We start from the raw sequence: 22,465 nt of genomic DNA, 5'->3' as shown, positions 1-22,465 counted from the left end.
TTTTTTATGACTTTTTTTAAGTTCAATTTTGTGTTGATTTGCTAATTAGGATCTTGCAGAACTTGGGATTTCTTGATTTGAATATTTGTTTTGAAATTGGTTATCTTAAAGTAGAGTGATTGGGTGATAAGTGTGGGTCTGTTATTGGAGTGGCAGCTGCATTTCTCAATGTTTCAGGACTTGTTTTCAGCTGATTTAGGTACTGATTTGCTCATGAAGATCTTGCTAAACTTGGGGTTTCTTGATTTGAGTATGGGTCTTTTCAACAGTTTAGGGAGTTTTATTTGTTTGGTGCTATTAGCTCATTTTTAGATATGTAAAGAACATCTGTTTAAATTAGAGTGAATCGGTATATTCACTGTTAACATTAAACACCACCTTGATTTTTACTTCTTGTCAAATGGCAGATCGAAATCGGGACGAGTGGTGGAATGGACAGCGAAGAATATATTAAGCGATTGGAAGAGTTTGTGCCTATTGATATAAGACACGGCCAATCAATAATAATCAGTATGGGATGGGTTTTGATCTTAGTTTTGGACTTTGGTTCATGATTAGGTGGTTAAAACCTGATCTGATGATGGAGAGTGGTGCTTTCAAAGGGCATTCGACATGGGTTCTTTGTCAAGCAATGCCAGACACACTGATACTGTCACTTACACCTAGGCACCCTGAGAAGTATCTTGAGAAGGGGTCTGCTTATGTTGATGGCGACTGTACTTATTTTGATGGGAAGGATTTTGTGGATTTTGGAAATGTTGATTGGAAGTGTGTGACGAAGAAACACAGTATTACTGACTTAAGTCGGGTTCTTATTTTCTTCGATGATCATCAAAATGAACTTAAAAGGTGCATTTTCCATAAACTTGTTTTATAAATTCTACTTATGTTAGGGCTTATAAGTTTGTCTTTCTTGATTGCTAATTCTTTGTTTTTATATATTCGTGTTACGATTGAAGCAGGCACTGAAAGCTGGGTTCAAGAGTTTGATCTTTGAGGATAATTACGATTCTGGTACCGGTGATCATTATTCTTTGAGGAAAATATGTGACCAATCCTGTATCAGAGGTGAATACTCATGCAAACTTGGCATTTGGTTAAACTAGGTTATAGTTGAGAAATATTTTCCTTGTAATACATCTCAATACCATTACTTACAACTATTGTGGATTCTTTACGTATATTCTGTTTTAGGAAACTTTATAAAGCAGTGTTAGTTAGTCTGATAATAATTGTTCTGAAGAAGTAACTATTCATTTAGTTTACAGTTGTTTAGTGTTGAGCTAGTATTACTTAATTATAAGAATTGAGATAGATAGGAAATGCTTGAGTAGTTATGTAGAATAGAAGGAACAGGTTCTTAATGGTAACTGCAAGATGAAACTTAGCTTATATAAAGACAACTCTCTTTATTGATGTTTAGAAAATCTCTCAAAACTAAACACAAGCTCTAATCTTGCTCCTATGATCAACCACAACTTTGGTGAACATATATATATAGAACTATGAATTCCTTTTCCTAGTCCTATTACCTTATTACATGTCTTTCCTTTTCTTAGAACTAGATGACTTCTAATTCCCTTAGGATTACATCAATTTCCTAATCTTGTCCTAACCAGCTTGTTAGTGACTTCTATGTTGAAGTTTAACCAACATTCTCCCCGTTAAGCTTCAACCTTACCCGTGACATATCTTGTACTCCAATCAGTTGTCTCATTTCTTCAAACTTGATCCGAGCTAATGCCTTTGTCAATATATCTGCTTTCTGCTCAGTTCCCGGTATATGTTCAACGTTGATGATCTCCTTCTCGATACATTCTCGTATGAAATGATACCTTTTGTGAATGTGTTTCGTCTTCCCATGAAACACTGGATTTTTAGTGAGTGCAATTGCAGACTTATTATCAATCTTGATGAGAACTTTTTCAGGTTCTCTTCCTTTGATTTCACCCAACAGTTCTTGAAGCCATATTGATTGTTTAACTGCTTCTGTTGCGGCCATGAACTCAGCTTCGCATGATGACAGAGCTACTGTGTCTTGCTTCTGTAAGCACCATGTAATAGGTGCTTCACCTAGATAAAATATATGACCAGTTGTACCTTTTCCATCATCTTGGTCAATATTATGACTGCTGTCACTATACCCAACAATTCCTTTTGATCCTCCTCGACCATACTTCAATCCACAGTTGATTGTTCCTCTTAGATATCTCAATATTTGATTTATTACATCACCATGAGACTTGCGTGGACTCTGCATATAACGGCTTGCTACTCCCACAGAGAAAGCCAAGTCTGGTCTTGTGTGTAACAAGTATCTTAGGCATCCAACATTTCTTCTATAACTTGTTGGATCAATCTCAGCTTCTTCTTGTGCCTTTGAAACTTTAAGTCCAAACTCCATTGGTATCTTAGTTGGATTACAAGTTTCAAGTCCTGCTTCTTTCAGAATTCTCCTTGCATAAGCTTCTTGTTTAATCTGAATCCCATCTCATGTGAAACATTCCTGGATCCCTACTTGGTCCATCATTAGTTTCTTTCCAGTTCCAATGTGCTGTCTCATCAAACACCACATCTCGACTCACTATTACTCTTTTCGTTGTTGGATTGAATAATCTGTAATCTTTAGATCCAGGCTCAATTCCTAGATGCACAAGAGTCTGAGATCGATCATCCAGTTTCTTAAGAGTTGCAGAATTAACTTTTGCGTATGCTTTGCAACCAAACACTCTTAAATGATCTATGTTTGGTTTTCTATTTCGCAAACTTTCATATGGAGTCATGTGTTTCAGAGCTTTCGTAGGTATCCTGTTTATTAGGTATGTGGAGTGTCGTACAGCTTCTCCCCATAGATAATTAGGTACCTGCATAGCCTTTAAAGAACTTCTTGTCATCTCCATTAGAGTCATGTTTCTCCTCTCCACCACTCCGTTTTGTTGTGGTAGCCCTCGAACCATCTTGTTCTGAGACATAGTTTTTAAGGTTCTGAAACTTATGTGTCCTAACCTTGCGTGCCACTTCCATGTATGATCTTCCAGTCTCATATTCAGACACAATGGCCTTCCAATCATGAGACTTATCTTGTAGAGTCTATTCTGTGAGCGTGAGACTCTAACTAAAAGTCTTCCACTTGGGTCATGAACTGTTAGATAATCTTGTCGCATTCTAACATCACATCCAACTTCTGTAGCTTGTCCTAAACTTAGAATGTTGCTTTGTAAGTTTGGTATGAAGTAGATGTTTGTGACAAGCTTCTGTTCTCCGGTCTTGATCTGAAATAGAATTGATCCTTTCCATTCAATTTCTACAGAATATCCATCCCCAAACTTCACTTTTCCTTTGATTTTCTCATTGAGTTCAGAGAAATAGTGTCTCTTGCCAGTCATGTGGTTGTTGGATCCGTTATCTAAATACCAGATTCCTTCTTCTCCATCCTTTGATTCGTAGTTCTTTGGTATTAGTTTCCCTTCGTTTAAGAATACAACTTCATGCATGAAAAGAGTTGTATCTGCTTCCCTTGTTTCATTCTTTTTTGCTTCTTCCATCTTTTGTATTCTTTCAGGGCATACAGAGGAGAAGTGTCCTGGTTTATCACATCTGTAACAAATAATGTTTGATCTATCCTTCTTTTCTTTCCCTTGGTTTTGATCATTCTGACTTGTTGTTATATCTTGTGAGTTAAACCTTCCTCCCCTTCCTCGACCTCTGTTTACTCTACAAGAGTTTGTGTACAAGAGTTTTCCTTGAGTTTCTCCATTGTTTTCTTCATCAAGGATTCTCTCTTCATATACTTTCAATCTTCCAATTATATCTTCATAGCTAGTCTTCTTTAAATCTAAGACTTGTTCGAGAGAAGCTATGATATGAATATACTTGGATCTTGGTAAACTATTGAGAAACTTCTTTACCAGTTTATCTTCATCAATGGATTGTCCAAGTGACACAGCTTTTGAGGCTATCTCTGGTAGCTTTCCTTCAAAGCTATCAATAGTATCAGTGTCTTTCATCTTCACTCTTTCAAATTCAGACATTAAGGTTTGCAGACGGGCTTCTTTAACTCGATCAGCTCCGAGATTACGTGCCTTTATTGCATCCCAAATTTTCTTTGAAGTTTCCTGTTCACCAACTTGTAGAACAAGACATTCTGGTATTGCTTGAAAGAGTAATCCAATGGAAACATTGTTTTTGTTTGGGTCCAATGTACCAGGTTCAATTGTCTCCCAAACTTTGTAGATTTTCATCAGTACCTTCATTCTCATGGCCCATATTGTGTAGTTTGTGGCATTGAGGACTGAAACTTGTATTGATGGTGGCGTGAAATCTTTTGCACGTATGATGGTGCTCTCATCTCCCATGGCTCGGTGTAGACAAGCTCTGATACCAATTAATGGTAACTGCAAGATGAAACTTAGCTTATATAAAGACAACTCTCTTTATTGATGTTTAGAAAATCTCTCAAAACTAAACACAAGCTCTAATCTTGCTCCTATGATCAACCACAACTTTGGTGAACATATATATATAGAACTATGAATTCCTTTTCCTAATCCTATTACCTTATTACATGTCTTTCCTTTTCTTAGAACTAGATGACTTCTAATTCCCTTAGGATTACATCAATTTCCTAATCTTGTCCTAACCAGCTTGTTAGTGACTTCTATGTTGAAGTTTAACCAACAGTTCTAAACAATCACCTAGTAACGTATCCATTCACATCATGTGATTTTATCAGTGATGGGTGTAATATTTTGGAAGAAATACATTTCTTTACACTGTGTGATTTTATTGGCGATTGGTGTATCCTCTGAAAGAGATGCATTTCTTTATCAAATGAAGAGTGAGGAACCACTGACAGTCTTGTGTTTGCTTTTAATAGAACCAATAATATATTTCCTTCAAGGTCGTTCATCTTACGGCCTGTTACACATCACTTTCAAAATTGAATCACATACTTAGTAATGATATTTTATTTATGTAACCCCCCTGCAGCATAATGCAATGAAGGCATTATATTTAATTTTTGAGTATGTAGTCAAAGCAGGCTTGTTTTTTTTTTCCGAAGGGAAAAGGGCCTCGAAGAGACCCTAGAACTTTATTAAAACATTGCCCCATTCATACTGGGGTTTGAAGAAATACAAGCTGAAGGGGAAAAGGCATTCCACCTTCCCTCAAAGTTATTATGCATTGCATAGTGACACAGATTGTGAGCTAACTCATTTACATTCTTGCGGACAGATTGAAACTGTATACTATCAAAATGAGGAATTCTATCTTTTATTTTCCTAACCAGGGAATAAATACTAAATGGAATGGTCTGAGTTTCACCATGAATTGCCTTTATCACATTACAACATCCCCTTCAATTATAATAGGGGAAATTAGGGGGAGATCCAAAAAAAAAAAATTCTCATTCTCAGGCCCACAATTAACTTTAGGTACCGTGACACCCATAATTATATGAAATTATTAAAAATGTATGCATGACGGATTATGCATCCGCATGACGGGTTATGCATCAGGGGTATAATTGGCAACGCAACTTGGATATAACATATCTAAAAATCCGCGCCTTGGAATTTACAAATTTTATATCGTTGGAAATTTTTTTAAGAGAGCTACGCAACGAGTACAAACAACAATATTAAATTTTTGTTTTTCACGAAAAAATCGGAGGTGATCATCATTTTAGGCAAAATTTCGAAAACTGACTACATAACCATTATGCAGCCACCAAAAAAGATGCACAACACATTCTGCAGACGCATAACGAATTATGCAACCATTTTCTCGACTGCATAACAAAGTTATGCATCTATAACAAGTTATGTAGCCATTGTTTTGGTTGATTTTAGTGCGTACATAAAAAATTGATGCATAATGCATTATGCAAACATATTTTTGGATGCATAACAGGTTATGCATCTATTTTCTCGATGCATAAAAGATTGTGCAACAAATTTCTCGATGCATAATGCATTATGCAGCCATATTTTCAGATGCATAACAGGTTATGCATCAATTTTCACGACTGCATAACATGTTATGCAGATATTATTGTAGGTGCATGACAAGTTGTGCAGTCTTTGTTTTTGTTGGTTTCAATAGTGACGAAAAAGTTGATGCATAACGTGCTATGAAACCGTTTTCTGGACTGCATAACAAGTTATGAAACAAATTTTTTAGATGCATAACAGGTTATGCATCCATTTTCGTAGCTGCATAACAACTTAAAACAACACCCAACAGACTAAAAACCAAATCTGATCTTGACATGTTATGCAGTCATAACAACATGTCATGCATAACTAGCCACCAACTTCACAGCTCCCCATCTATATCTCGACAAAAATCAGACTCTTCAATCTCGTACAACAAGCACACCCTTATATCCATTGTTGCAGACGTAGAATAAAACATCATAGATTCAAGTCAAATCCTGGCAGCAAACCAAGCTGCCGTTGATAATGCTTCTTCTGTCAAAACCTGATGTGCTAAACCCTGTAATGTCACACCATAAACCGCCTCCAACAATCCTTGTTCGATACAAACACTAAACACCACCAATCTGCAGCCATTCATCTCATAAAACTGACGGCAGCTACACTCTTTCTTAGCTATTTTCAAGGACCCAAACTCTATCCGATGCTGAAACAAATTGGTACCCAAGTTAGATCACCATACTGGCTTCTAATTAACGCCACATCCGCTGCAAACAACCCTTGTACTCATCCCACAAACGCACAGCAAACTAGCAAGGAAACGGTGCGGTCAAGCAGCTGCAGCTGGTTATGTTCTTGTTGTTTAGCCTTGACCAAATCTTCCACAGCACTAACCAAATTTGCGAATCACTCTGCACCCTTTTCTTCCTTCTTTTCTCGGTGCCAGAACTGTACCAAACCCTCACCATAGACAACATGTATCCTTCGATATCTTGCTGGTTTCAAACCCACGGCAACAACACACAACACCCACACAAACATCTGCAGCAGCATTTGTTTCTTCTCATCTTCTTACACGACCCAGATAATCAACAATGCCCATCGCAGCAACCATTGTAACAGCTGCGAACTAGGTGGTAATAAGATGGTGGTTCAGCTTTTCTATCGAACAGTTGATATACGCTACCTGATGGTGTTGTTGTATGTTGAGAAACCATCTCCTTCAGCTCTCCAATTCCTGCAATTTCACATTCAACACAGCCCAATAACTCCACTTCTTCCAGGAATTATAAACTAGACTCATTTATCATCATTTACTGTCACAATCAACCACAACAACAACATCTCTTGGACAGATAAAAGAGGGGATGTAAGAAATTCTTCTTTCCTGGCTCTCTTGAGTTAAAATACAACCCAACCTTCTACATCATCTCGAGCTCTCGATTCTTCGAACACAACCACCAAAACCCATTTAATCAATCAGTCCCAGATCCCCTTTTCTTTGTTGATTTCAGTTTTGCAACTTCACCAAATTCCTTATCTGATCTTCTAAAACTTCATTCATAATCAATTACATCAACAGATCAGACCCTAACTTCTTCCTCTCAAACATTACCTCAACTGTAGATGATTCGAACCATAAACGAACCCTTGAATACACCCAATCCAGTTGACAAATGGACCCAACTTGGTTGCTGCAATTTCTAATCTCAATCGAGATTTTGGACTCCGTCGATAGATAGGAAAGAAAGCTGTAGGGAGATACGAATCTGAGAAGAAGAAGAAGAAGAAAAAAAAAAGACCGAAACATAATTTCAGAAATTATGGGTTTGAGAATAATTTTCTTCCAGAAAATGGGTGCGCGCCTGTGTTTTTCTGAGCGTGGGTTTCATAGTAGAAAAGTCTGGGAGAATGGATCTCCCTGTAGTTTTCACATTATAATATTCCTTAGATTTAAATTTTGTGCCAAGTCCAAGCCCAACAGAACAACCTTAGTTTCTTCGATCATCGGAGAAGTTGCGTCAAACAAAGAGGTACTGCAGCCTTGGAAAAAACTCATACAATCATGAATAATTGCACCAGCAGCTCCCTTGTTTGGCACAAACGCAACATCTACATTAATCTTCATGAAATTCACTGGCGGTGGTTCCCATTGCTGCAGACATATAGATGAATTATCTCCACTGAAATTACTATTTCCCTCTACACTACAGTTCTCAAAATCCATGTTTACCAATTTTAGTATTTTCCCTGGAGAAAAAGAAGCAGCTTGGAAAACGATTTCATTCCTCATCTTCCATAAATTCCACAGGATGCAAAGACCCATTTCAAATCTTTGAGCCTCTTCATCATTCATCCAAGAAACAAAAATCTCCTTTGGATCATGAACGTCAGCCGAGAAAGAAGCGAATAAAGGAACATTATTGAAAACCGTCTTATCTCATACACAGTTGAAGAGTAGATGCACCACCGATTCCACTTCTTCCTTACAGAAAGAACATTGAATCTCAATATTTCTGTTAAACCTGAAAATATTCGCCTTGACCGCTAATCCATTGTGTAAAACCCTGCATCCAAACATCAGAATCTTCGGAGGAATATTATTGAAAGCCCAAAATTTTTTCCATGGAAAATTACTCAATTCCGAGGAGGAAGGAATAGAATTTGCAAGACTCTTATAACAGGTTATTGAATTAAACTTGCCTGAATTTGATGGAGTCCAGATTGAGGTGTCGCTCCGATCCACACTACAAATGTAAGTATTCTTTATAGATTCAGCAATATTCTAGGTAAATAGACCATCAATCAGAATATCATTCCAATGTGTAGTATTAGGAATCAACAGGTCAGAAATAGTCTGAATATTTGGAGGAGTAATATCCAGTTTATGTAGAAGATGCTCCATTTGATTTGGGATCCATGGTTCATTGAAGATATTTAGGGTTGAAGATCTTGAAACTTGCCAGAAAACCTTGTTAGATAGAATTTCTCTAACCTCTAGCATGCTGCTCCAAATAGAAGAGCAATTACTTGGAGCATCTACCATACAAAATGATGCACCCTTTAAATATTTTGCATCCAGAATTTGCGCCCATCTGTCATCTCTATTCTCCAAAAATCTCCAAGCCAATTTACAGACTAATGACTTGTTTACGAATTCCATACTTCTAATGCCCAGAGTCTTTGTGAAGAAGTAATTTATTCTGATTAATGAAGTGAGCCTTCCTTGTGTCACACGGGTGCCCCCACCAAAAGTTCCTTATGATTTTGTCTAATTGACTAGTAACACCTTTAGGCAGAAGACATATTCCCATTTGGAATAAAGGAATTGCAGATAAAAACAACTTTAGCGAGAAGAGTTCTACCTGCATAGTTTACGAAGTAGTGTCTCCATCCTGCTAGTTTGGACTGATAGATACCAAGATACCTATCATCTTCTGTCATTACTTTGACAGACACCTAAATCATGAATAATTATTTGTTTCTTCAAATCGGAGTTGCCTTTGCTGAAGTAGATCGAAGACTTATTATAATTTATCAACTGGCCGGAAAGATCTGAATACTGTTGAATAATGTTCTTCAGATTCTTGACATTAATCCTTGTATTATCTCCAAAGAAAAACAAGCCGTCCGCGAATATTAAGTGGGTAATTGTTGGTGCCCACCTATTTAGCTTGTAACCCTGATAAAGCCCCTGTTGTTCAAACTGATCCATTAAGACTGATTAAACTTGTGAGCAAATAATGAATAACATTGGAGACAAGGGACATCCTTGTCTGATTCCACGTTCACTTCTGAAGAAACCATGAGGCGCACCATTAAGATTTATAGAGAAAGAAGCCGTTGTGACACATTTCATGATAAGAGTGTGAGATAACCCAGTAACACCCATTAAATTCAACATATCTCCTAAAAAATTCCAGTTTACACGATCATACGCCTTTGACATATCTACTTTCAAAGCAAAATATCCATTTTCAGCCGAAGAATTGTGCATAGAGTGCAGTAACTCCTTTGCAATAACTATATTATCTACAATCTGTCTTCCTGGAATAAACGCATTTTGTTCCCATGATATAAAGTTATCTAAGAAAGGTTTGATTCTATTCGATAACAATTTTGCTACTACTTTGTAAAGAACATTACAAAGAGAGATAGGTCTATAGTCACTAGGCACATCAGGGTTTCTAACTTTAGGGATTAAAGTGATGTGGGTGTGATTCAGTAAATCAGGAAACTCAACATACATGAAAATTGATTTTATTGCTTGCACCACATCATTACAAACAACTGATCAACATTTTTTGTAAAAAATAGGAGAGTACCCGTCCGGTCCAGGAGAAGTATATGAACTCATCTTGACAATCACATCCAAAATTTCTTCTGGAGTTGGAGACCTTGAAATACTGTCATTGTCTTCTTGAGAAATTGCAGAGACATTGTTGGTAGTAATTGGTGGGACTTGAACACCCTGCGGTTGTTGGAACAAACCTTGAAAGTGAGAAACCAATTCCCTAGCAATATCATTTTTATCATAAATCCAACTTGAGTTAACAGATTGAAGATGTGTGATGGTGTTCTTCTTTCTACGTTGTTGAACTGACAGATGAAAATGCCTTGTGTTTCGATCTCCTTTTTCACCCAATTTTGCTTCATTCTCTGGTCCCAGTATGTAACTTCCATAACCAGGTACTCATTGAGTTGAGAAACAATTTGCTTTTCTAGTTAGAGAGTACGCACAGATGGTCTCCATGACTGAACTCTAAGTAGTTTAGTCTTAAGAAATGCAAATTTGTGTTTTACACAGGCGATTCTGGTTTTACTCCAATGAGAAAGAAAAGATCCCAATTTTTTCAGCTTCTTTTGAACGTCATATTCTGGATTTTGAGACCAGCATTCTTCCACGTTTTTTTGAAACTCCGGGTTAGCAATCCAGAAAGCTTCAAATTTATAGAAGGGAGGGGCTCTCACAACATTCCTTGACGTATTTAAAAGAAATGGAGCATGATCACTTGCTAATCTTGAAGAAGAACACATGCTTCATGGTAAGATATGCACCAATCTGGACTTGCCATTACCTTGTCTAATCTCTGTCTAATTAAGTTATCCAGTGACCTTCCATTGCTCCAAGTATATGCAGGTCCACTAAAACCCAAATCGATTAAAAGGCTTTGGTGTATGAAGTCATTTAAGTAGGAAATATTTGATTCCAAGACCGGTAATCCACCAAATTTTTCTTTTCCAGAAGAAATTGCATTGAAATCTCCAATAAAGCTATTAAGGATAATAACCCATCAGTTGAAGACTCTCCACAGAAACAGTAAGCATGCCGTGAATACTGCTATAGACCGGGTATTTTGCAATAGTCTTTAGGATAATTTAAACTTCCTTTTGAATAACATCTGTTAGATATGAATACCTAAGAAGTTGTAATAACCAACTATGTATCTAAAGCTTTTAGCACAATGGAAAATCAAAGATAGATGTAGATTTATTCCGTTACCTAAAGGCTTCTTTACAATGACTTTTCGTAATGCTGAAGACACAAAAAAGGTTTTAGAAGAAGGTCCATGGATCATTGAAACTATTGTTGAAGGTATCAAAATTATTCATGCAGTTAGAGTTCAAGAATGGTTGCCTGGTTTTGACCCTGAAAACCAAAAGGTAACCTCTTCATTGGTATGGGTTCAATTTCCGGGTTTAAGACAAGAATATTGGACTGAGAAGATCGTGTTAGCCATGGCGCAAACCCTAGGTAAACCAATAAAAGTCGATGAAGTTACATTGCAGAAAGAATTTGGGTATTACGCATCAGTGCTTGTTGAGATTGATTTCTCAAAACCTGTTAACAAAACAGTGTATGTGAAATCAAGATGGGATCCGTAGGGTTATGAACAGGTGGTCTTAATTCCTAAAGAACCTGAATACTGCGAGCATTGTAAGGTTTTAGCTCATCATCTTAATCAATGTAGGGAAGCTTCAAAGACACGTACAGACCAGGTGCAAGCCAGGAAAAGAGCTACTGGAACGAACAATGCTAGGGGTGGAAGAAAAAGGAACACAACTAGAGAATATGAGGCTCCAACTGAAGGTGAAATTAATAATAATAGTGAGAAGTTTGGAAAAAACCTACAGATTGTGCAACATAAACAATTGAATACTCATCGAAGATGGGCGGATGATGATGATGAAGTTGGGGATGTTGATCAATCGTTATACTCTGGTAGGTTTGATGCCCTGAAAAATAATGAAGTGATGGAAACTGATCAAGAAAAGAAGCAAGATTGTGAGGGTGTTTCTGATAAAATAACAGATGCAGGTATGGCTATAACTTCAGTAGTTTATAATCCCACTATTACTGAAATTATATAGGGTGTTGCAGCTGGTAAGAAAAGACTCAAAAGACGTAAACTTGGAAATAAATCTAAGGAGAATCTAACTGAAGAGGAAATACGTATGTGTATGGAGAGATTGGAGGAAGAAGGGATAAAAATGTCGAAGTTCGCTCAAGAAATTATAGATACTGCAGCAAATAATCTCATCGATGAATTGGCGGAGAAGGTGGGTAATGAATCTCCACTGGTTGATGAGAATGACGAGCAAGTTGAAAAAGATTATAATGAGGGGATGTAGGATGATACTAACCGATCAGCGATTGTAAATTATATGCCAGTGCTGTCTACAGTAAAATCTTCCAGCATAGATAGTGCGTTTGACCCTATTGCGGAGGAAGAAGCTCAGAGAGTCTTGAACTGGGTAAATATGAAGAAGGCTACAACAACAGTTGATAGTCATACATCGAAGAGTAGTAAATTTCGTGGTCCTTTACAACCACATAAACCCAGTTTTAAATGAAGTTTTAATGCTTGTAATCTATATGATGCTTAAAGTTCATGTGAAGATTATGCTTTAAGTTCATGTGAAGATAATGGGAGTTATAGGTTTTTACGGTTTCCTGTAAGGGCATGTTTTTCCCATTTCTTTTAATTTTTAGATATTTAGAGGTTTTGTCTGCCCTCTATTTCCTAAAGGGCCCGGGACCTTGGCGTCCCTTAGGTAATTACTTGTAATTACTGTTTTGGCTTTACTATTATGACTTAGCTAAAAAAAACCAACTATGTATCTCTTTTCAAAGATATAAATAACATCTCGACTCCACAACTTGAACCGTGGAAGTCATTCCTCCAAATATCGTGTTCTAAGTTGGTATCAGGAGGGTTCGATCCCCTCACTCTTCCGTTGTGAAAGGAATAATATACCCCTAATCTGCTCGTTAAAATACTTCAGAGAGTTTTGAACTCTAAATCATCTTTAGGTGTTTGTTTTTCACCCATATCACTAGTTCCATCACCTACTTTAATCACATCATCCATCCATTTTACCTACAACACAAATCTCTATCACCAGATCATAACAATACACCACCGCCATTAACATCGTTTGCTGCTAAGAAAGCTTGTTCAAAAGTCTCTGCTAGTGACAAGGCAACTGGACAAACTCTTTTGTTTCCTGTATCAACACTTAAAGATATGGTACTAAAAACACTCTTAAAAACCAGTTCTAAGCAAATTTCAATACCAAAACAAATTAATACGATTACGAATTATATCTGTTAACCAACACAGATCAATACTACCAATTGAAGAGGTATTTCGACTATTTCACACAACATTTTCAAGAGGTATTTTGACTATTTCATACTATGAATTTGAAGAGAAAAACCAATTTTCTCACACAACAGTTTGAGGAGCAGTTACCAGTTCGTTCCATAAGTTCCAAATACCAAATGGATGATATATTTACAAAAGGGCTATCTTCACCACGGTTCCAGTACATTAGAAGCAAGTTGCACATTCGTCAACTCAAGTACAACTTGTGGGGGGTGTTAAGGATAATAACCCATCAGCTGAAGAATCTCCACAAAAACAGTAAGCATGCTGTGAATACTGCTATAGACCGGGTATTTTGCAATAGTCTTTAGGATAATTTAAACTTCCTTTTGAATAGCATCTGTTAGCTATGAATAGTTAAGAAGTTGTAATAACCAACTATGTATCTCTTTTCAAAGATATAAATAACATCTCGACTCCACAACTTGAACTGTGGAAGTCATTCCTCCAAATATCGTGTTCTAAGTAAAGCATTGCTGACATTGACTTGCCGGACCAGATGAGAAAGATTATGCCAAAAGCTTGCTCTATCTGTAATCTTTGGAGGGCCATATGTACAAAACAAATTCCATGGATGTCTAGGTTCATCATTATGGATTTTAACATGAATAAGATTAGAAGAGTGAGAGATAACTTCCACATTCACCGTATCCTTCCATAATAGACAAAGACCACCGCTTCTACCAATTGAAGGTACCACATAGTTGTTGTTGTACCCAAATTGATTAATTGTTTCAATAGAAGCATCAACAAAAAGCTTTGTTTCAGATAAAAAGACTATTGCAGGATCCGTACCTCTAAGGAAAGAGTGCAGAGCACGAATTGTTGGGTTATTCCCAAGTCCCCAACAATTCCACGAGAATATTAACATTTATCATGCGGAAATTTAGGATTAGCCGCCTCACCATCTTCAGAATTTTGTTGATATGAAACTCTTCTAGCAATTTTGGGTTGGGCAGAGTTTCTTTTGACATACTCCGCATCTTGTCTTCTCTTTGGTCTTTGTGGATCAATGAGTAAATCCGAATCTTCTGGGGAATCCAGTACTTGTGATCTTGCCATTGCTTTCCACTCTTTGTTAAAAACTCCACCAAAAGAATTTGTTTTGGAAACAACCTTCTTTTGCTTGTTGTTGGTAGGTCGGTCAAGGACTAGATTAGGAAATCTAGTTGGTAAGGAAACCAAGTACTTGTGTCCTAAGTATAGAAGCTTAAGAGGTTTGTCTCTTAGAGCTAAGTTAGGAAACCCTATACTTGTAGGAAATTAATCCTTGTTAAGGAATGTGTCCAGTCCTATTGATGTGTATAAATAGCCTTAGAGAGAACTAGATAAAACACACCAGAACTAAGTAAAAGTTCTCTTCTTCTTGTCTATGGCTTTGTATATTCCAACCTATACGGTGATATATAAAATTTCTATTCCTTCCCGAGGATTCATTCTCGTTAAATACTTGTTCTTCTTGTATGTGTGATTGTCTTTCTTGGCGATATTGAGTTACCTCGTAGTAGTGCAAACCTAACACTTCTGCAGGCTTTGGCGCAACAATTGGTATCAGACCAAGGAGACGCTCTTGGATACGGGTACTCGAATTGCAGTTGAAATGAAGGTATTTTTCTAAAGATTGCTTGAGGTAATACAAATCTCAAATGTTCTGTTTTTATCTATATTTGGTTGTTTGTGAACAATGGTTGACGGGGACGAAGATCCGAAAAATCCTTTAGGAGAACATTCGGAGTCCACAAATAAAGATAAAGAAACAAAAAAAGAAATACTTCATTCACATAGATTACAACTCAAGGTATAAAAGTTTACAGGAACCAATAACTTTGGTTTATGGTGTTTGCAACACCATAAAAGTGTACTTAAAACTTAAGAAAACATTAAAAGGAACTTGCAAACACAAAGGGGCACTTAACCACGACCCCTCCTTCTTAGTTCCACAAACACCTCTTCTTCCACCTTGGTCTTCATCTTCCGACGCATCATTACCGGGTGGGCCGGTAGTACCACCTCCACTTGTACCTTCACCAACTTGTTGAGACCTCTTAGTGGTAGGCTTTTGTGCGGGTTCCTCGGGTCCTTGTCCTTTGTTGATGATTGCATCCCACTTATGGTAGAGGTATTTTTGTTCTTCAACGGTCATAGATGTTTTGCAACCAAGTTTGGCCTTCATTTGTTTCAACATCTCCCTACCCAGAACAACCTATTTTTTCATTTGTCAACAACTTATCACCGTGAGATTGAAGACATTTTTACCATAACTAATTTATGAAGTTAGTATAATTGAAGTCATTGTCACCATTATCTTGAAATCCTTGACAACTTCTTCGGAAGTAGACTTGTCGGTGATCTTGATTGCCTACGCCTTCCCCTTATCAGCTAACTTTTGACTTTTCTTATTGATAATGCAGGGATGAGAAATTTGGTTATACCAATCCATATAGACCGAATCTTCTTCACATGGATCATTAACTAAAGGTGTTAACTTGGACGCATCTAATGTGTGTTCGTCTAATTTCTTCCAAAACTCAAGGGTGGGATCAGGATCATACTTTGGTTCCCATGATGAAGTGGTGCTTTTAGTTTCATTACCACCCTTTGGTAACAACCTGAATTTCTCGTCAAACAAAGGAACCTTTTGGACGCATCCTAATTGACTGAGTACTCGCCGAGGATCGTATATAACATAATCACCGGGATATAACAATGGCCCATGGTACATACCTACCGGAATATCCTCATCTTCAACAACTTCATCTTCTTCATCTTCCTTCTCATATGGTTGAAAAACGACGTCATCAACACCCATTATGTTTAACGTCTCTCTCAAACTTTCCACCAACTGTTTTTTATTCCTTTTCTTCGAGTCCTCGTACTCGTACCATGCTGCAGTTGGCTCTGTATCAACCCAATCGATATCCTTCTCAAATATTTTGGCCAATTTAAAAATTGGGAAATGGTCATATACCCCCACCTACATCCAAAAAACCACATTCAAAAATCAAAGGAATTGAAGTGATAGAAACGATTTTTACTTGGAAACATCAAAGTAAGAATAAAGTTTGTAAACTCGGAGCATTGTTCGGCTTATATGGATAAAGTATCATAAGCCAAACCAAATAAGTAACAAGTTCGGATTACACGATATTATAGTTATAAGCCGAACCGCACTCTGATTTCTCAGAAGTTACCTGAAGCAAAGTGAAGTTCCCTCCGATGTTTGTAATTGTCAACCTAGACGCGGTCGCAAGTTGGTCCAACAGGTAATCTATCATAGCCGTTCCCCAAGCATACTTGTTAGCGGTTTCAAGATTCTTTACCAATTGGAGATAATTAGCATTTACCTTGTTTCCGGTAAGGTCGGGAAAGATATCTCTACCAAGAGTACAAAGAAAGTAGGAAGTTCCGGTTTGCTTCACTTTGATGTCATCCATTACCAACACCCCTTCTTTTACTCTCTCCTTTGTGTTCTCAAATTCCTTTTTCAAGTTAGTGACCTTGATCTTCTTATTATTCTTATTTCTGCCATTGGGTATGAATACGGAATCGACATCTTTAACGGACCGACAAAACTCCAACTCAGTTTTGTATGCACCCCAACCAAGAGTTTCCTCGTACAACTTGTATATCTCATCCCAGCTCATGTCATAAAAATTAGCATCCACACTTATACCCCTTGCTTTAAGGCCTGTAATCTTACTTGCATCATCAGGAGTGATTTTCATCTCTCCAAAAGGTAATTGAAATGTGTAAGTTTCTGGACAAAATCTCTCGGAAAATACAGAGGCCGTCACACTATCATATTCCTAATGTCCATATTGAATGGCAGGCCATAAATCACTGGCTTGTAAGTAAGCAACCACCTCAGGAACCTCTGCAGAAAGTTTCCATTTTGCTTCCCTCTAGTGTCTCAATACTCGGACTGCATGGTTGTGATCATGAGTCTCATAAATTCTCTTCGCCCAAGATTCGGCATAACCAATCAACACATTTCCTCCATCTTCCGGAAGACCATGAGGCAAACCCTCCAATCGAGGTGAAATTACGTTATCTTCATCAGGAGTGTGTAAACCTGTGATCCGTTGTTCTGCAACTTTCTGCTCTTTCTCGGGTTCTGCAACCTTCTTCCCTTTCTTCTCTTTTTTGGGTATCCGTTGGGGTTGTGTTTCTTGATTATCATCAACTTCTTCGTCATCATCTATTCATTCTTCTTGTCTTTCAACTCTTACTTGTTCATCTTCTTCTTCTAAAATGCCTCATCTACCTCCCACTCCCAATTTTTTCTTACCTCCTCCTCGAGGATTGGGAGTTTTAGAAGTAGAAGGTGTTACCTCCATCTTCTTCCTCTTTTTAGCTGCAGTGGTCCTGACACAAGTATGAAAGTTATAAGGCTACTTCGAACAACAAAAGAACACAAACTATATGAAATATGGATTTGAAATACCAAAAACTTGTCAACAAATAAGAAGGTTCGGCTTACCCGAAATAACAAATACGCGCCGAACTTTCATTATCTTACACAGAGAGTGGTTCGGCTCATATGTACAAAATAATTATAAGCCGATTCTACATATTCGGCTTATAACCAAAACTACGGAATAAGCCGAACCTATAATTATAAGTTGAAACATGTATTCGGCGCAACATGATATCATATAAATAAGCCGATCCTATAGCCTTGTAAAATTTATGAAATTTTAACAATAATATTCGGCGTAACCCTAATACTATCGAATACGCCGAATCTACACTTATGAATTGAAACATATATTCGGCGCAAAATGGTGTCATAAAAATAAGCCGATCCTATACACATGCAGAATTCATGAAATTCAAACAACATTTATTCTGCGCAAAACTAGTACTACCATATAAGTCGATCCTATACACATGCAAAATTTATAAAATTCACACAACACAAATTCGGCTCAAATCTAACACCATCGAATAAGACGATCCTAAATATAAGGCTCTGTGTCATTAAGTTCAGATCAAAACAGAAATTCATTTTAAGCCGAGCCATTCATATGCACTTTCAGGGTTCAGTTTCAAGAACAGCTCCGCGCACATCCAAAATTAGTTTTACGCCGAACCCTACCCTGTAACGGCCGCACAAACATGCTTTTGACGAATTAAATCTATCATACCAATCAAAAACATCAAATACGAGATGGGTTTGTAGAATTAACCTTCTCATTCTCATTTCAGGAGTGGGTTCTTCTTCAATCTCTTCTTCCGGTTGGATTTGTGGTTGATTTTCAGTTTCTTCTTCACTCTCTAAATCTTCTTCTTCAACAGGTTGTTCAATTGATCAATTAGAACGAGATACTTGCTTACGATGACCCATTATATAGATGAGTTTAATTGTCGATCAACTTTCACGAATCGACGATTAAATTTCGGCAATGATGCGATGAAAAAAAAAAGTTGGTTCGGCTGTGGAGGGGGAAGAAGAAGAAGAAGGGGGTTTAATGAAATTGATTTTTTGGTTTAATGATTTTAGGTTTTTGTATTAGGGTTAGGGATAAATTAGTAATTCAACAGATTTAAGGGTATATAGGTAATTCAATATGCCCAAAAACAGCTAACTTTTTATAATCATTCTCTGCCTTCAATTTCCAAAACTAGCCCGCTGCCAAGAAAAGGTCGACAGTCCATTAGCGAGGCCCATTTAAAATAAGACCCAGTTCTTCTCTGAGTTAAACCGGATAGATGAGTTGGATCGTCTTACCGAGTTAACTCAGCTAACTGAAATCCATGAAGAGTTCCAGGCCTAATTCAGGCTTACATCCCTGCACAATTATAGTTCATACAAGCACATTCATTCTAATCCACTCAAGCAAGCATTCATTCATACGTGGTAACAGCCAACACCCATATGCAACTTCAATCACCATTATCCATTTCCTTGTCAGGTAGTACTCAACCTAACTGCAACATCATTGATCACATTAATCCGCAATCAAGCCTCCATCCAGATGTAACTCGACAGATACACACACTCTCTACAGTCCAGAACCATTCATATAAACTTCCCTTGTCAGTTTCTTCTAACCATTATAACTAGAACTGTAGATCATCACAATCTGCATTACTCTCTTTGCATCACCAACTGCAGTTCAGCTTCACAATCCCTTATCAGCACAACCAAGCCAACAACTCTAGCTGCACTTCCTCTTGCAACAATTCCAGCTCCAACCACTGCAAAACCATCAGCACCTGCAACACCACTAATATCTCATTTAATCACCACTGTTTGCTTCACAACACCTGTAGCTCATCTCTCTACCTTGTAATGTCAGAGCAACACATCCTTTCTTGTGCCTCAAGCCACTTTTACTGTTTTATCTCCAACTGCAGTATCATCTTAACCATCAATTCAATTGCAGTCACCAGAAACAACTGCATTGCAACCACTATTTGCAGCTCAGCTGCCATCTCAGACCAGCCAGCATCATTCTCATTTCATTACAGCCCATGCCTGCTTACCAAATCAACCTTCTCTGCGTTTCAGCTTAAAGCAACAGTATCAATCATGTACTTCTTTCATTTCTAAACCCTAGAATCAATCTCAGACCCATTCTTCAATTTGTTTCAATTCAAGACAGCAACTCAATCAACCCTTTGCAGATTCATGCTCAAATTTCTTTTAAAGATCCACCAGAGCCTGATACACATCCATCATCATCTCAATCTTCTTCAATACAGGTCAACACTCCCCATTGCAACTACCATGAGCTCAATCATCTCTGCAACATTCAGTAACACCCATACAACTTCTGTATCAACTCCATCTGCACAAACCACTTGAATCAACTCGAATTGTAATAAATACCCATTCTTCATAATCCCTACTTCAATTTACATCTCAATCTCCTTTATTTCTCTCGAATTGTAACAGGAACAAATAATATTCTTCTTCCACATAACCCGTTAAATCTTCAGCTCTGCATCTCCATCGATCTTATTAACTCAGCACAGACTCTCCACAACTGGAGCTTACTCAAAACCTCTACATTTCATTCTCGAATTGATTCAGCAACTGAGATGTTGCTTCTTCTCTTCTCTCTAAATTCAGAGCACCATGAAGATGCAGCCGCATAAATGATTGAGAGGAAACATTTATCTCAATTTTAGGTTTAGGTATTGATTAAAATTGATGTTGACACCCAAAATTCTGATAAGGGCTAGCTAGATAAATTGTCTGTAAAATGATAAATTTTTCTCCCTGCTCAACATGGTTGTTTTCTTCTTCTTTTGCTCCAAAAGACTCCTTTGTGCCTAAAACTCATAAGTAAACATAAGATACATATTTTACAAGAAAAATAACAAATAAAACGTAAAAATAGATATAAAATCATGGTGTTTAAAACACCTATCAGCTGGAGTCCTTTACAGCCTAAGAGTTGCTACAACTCAATTGAAGACTTTAAACCAATCTGCCTCCCACGGATAATCCTATATGTGTGATTTTCTTTTTGATCGTAGATCAAGGTGGGACTAAAAATCAATAGCAAAGTCTAGCTAATCTCAAAATCCGGACTTATGAACAGCCTAGATTAATTCACCTCACAAGAATTAAACTTGTGGAATCAACAAAGTCTGAGACGAAGAGAAATTTGATGATTTCGATCTATCTTTTTCAAGTGAGCAGCTCAACAATCGAACAAGATCTGGGTACTTGATCTATCAGATAAATAATAGCTGGACCTGGATTCACGAATCCCTATGAAGTCTTTGTAGTCGCAAAAACCCTAAAAGGGTTTTAGAAATACGGAGACTCTAGTTTACAACTAGGACACACCAAGAAAAATAGTGTCAGGATTCAAAGATCATAGTTGCTTGAGGTTCCCCTTTTATAGACATTGAAAGCATAAGTTGCTTTAGTTTAAGCTAAGATAGCTTTGGAACCAAGAAGACAATATCCACCGTTAGATGAATCTTTGAATCTTACATAACAAGATATACACTCTGGTTAGGATGAACCTTAACCAACCATGTACAAACACAACACTTATGAATGATTAGTCGAAACTAGCCAACTGAACTATAAGCTTGAGTATTTTTATATAACACTTAACTCGAGTCACAATTATGTGATCAAATATGTCTATGGTGTTTTTAGAGATTATTCAAATTCTAATTATCTCGGAGAAATAATTTTATGTGCATATGAATTTAATCGACATGGTAAGTAGGCATAGTAGGTACATATACCTAACATGTTCATGAACAGTTATGTCATGGTACGTATATCGATATGTATGCCTCAAGACATAACCGAGTTCCGGAGTTCACAAAACTTTTTCGGTATGCGAACTGGTACGGACACTATTAAAACGTAACCGAGTTCCGGAGTCCATGGAACTTTTGTGGTATGCGTACCGGTATGGATACCAAAATGGTTCTGATACCAACACTTATTTTCTATTATGCGTACTGGTTTACGTACCGATCCGGATTCACGATTTCACGGACTTTTAAAGGTGTGCATACTAATATACGCATACCAAAAAATTTGTTGTCGACATACAACTACTTCGTTACGTATACTGAGTACATGTATTACGGCTTCAGACTTATAACAATTTTCCCAGTTTGTAAGATTGGTATGTATATTTTCTTGTATCTGAATTTATATTAGTTATATATTTCTCTCTACATCAATTCGAAACAATCCCAAATAACATCAATGACACATATCATTGTTTCAGGCTATTTTCGAATGATAATATTGAATCATGATTTTGATTGCGAACAATAAATTGTTCTTAACTGAAATTCATCAAGTATGAAAAAACATTCGTTAAGCTTAGTCATATTTCGAGAACTAATTACCAAGATAAACTTGACTCG

At 37.2% G+C, this 22,465-nt stretch overlaps 1 long non-coding RNA gene across 1 annotated transcript in view; it reads left to right on the top strand.

The window, feature by feature from the left end:
• The first annotated feature begins 790 nt into the window (after positions 1–790).
• The window catches only part of LOC113304046, a 93,335-nt gene continuing 71,660 nt past the window's right edge, over positions 791–22,465 (top strand). Inside the window, exon 1 of the long non-coding RNA XR_003338012.1 lies at positions 791–849. This is a non-coding gene — a long non-coding RNA (uncharacterized LOC113304046). The remainder of the gene's footprint in view (positions 850–22,465) is intronic.

This window comes from Papaver somniferum, chromosome 8 (assembly GCF_003573695.1).
Source record: "Papaver somniferum cultivar HN1 chromosome 8, ASM357369v1, whole genome shotgun sequence".
Lineage (NCBI taxonomy): Eukaryota > Viridiplantae > Streptophyta > Magnoliopsida > Ranunculales > Papaveraceae > Papaver > Papaver somniferum.
Note: the sequence above shows the minus strand (reverse complement) of the source record. Positions and strands in the feature narration are given on the sequence as shown.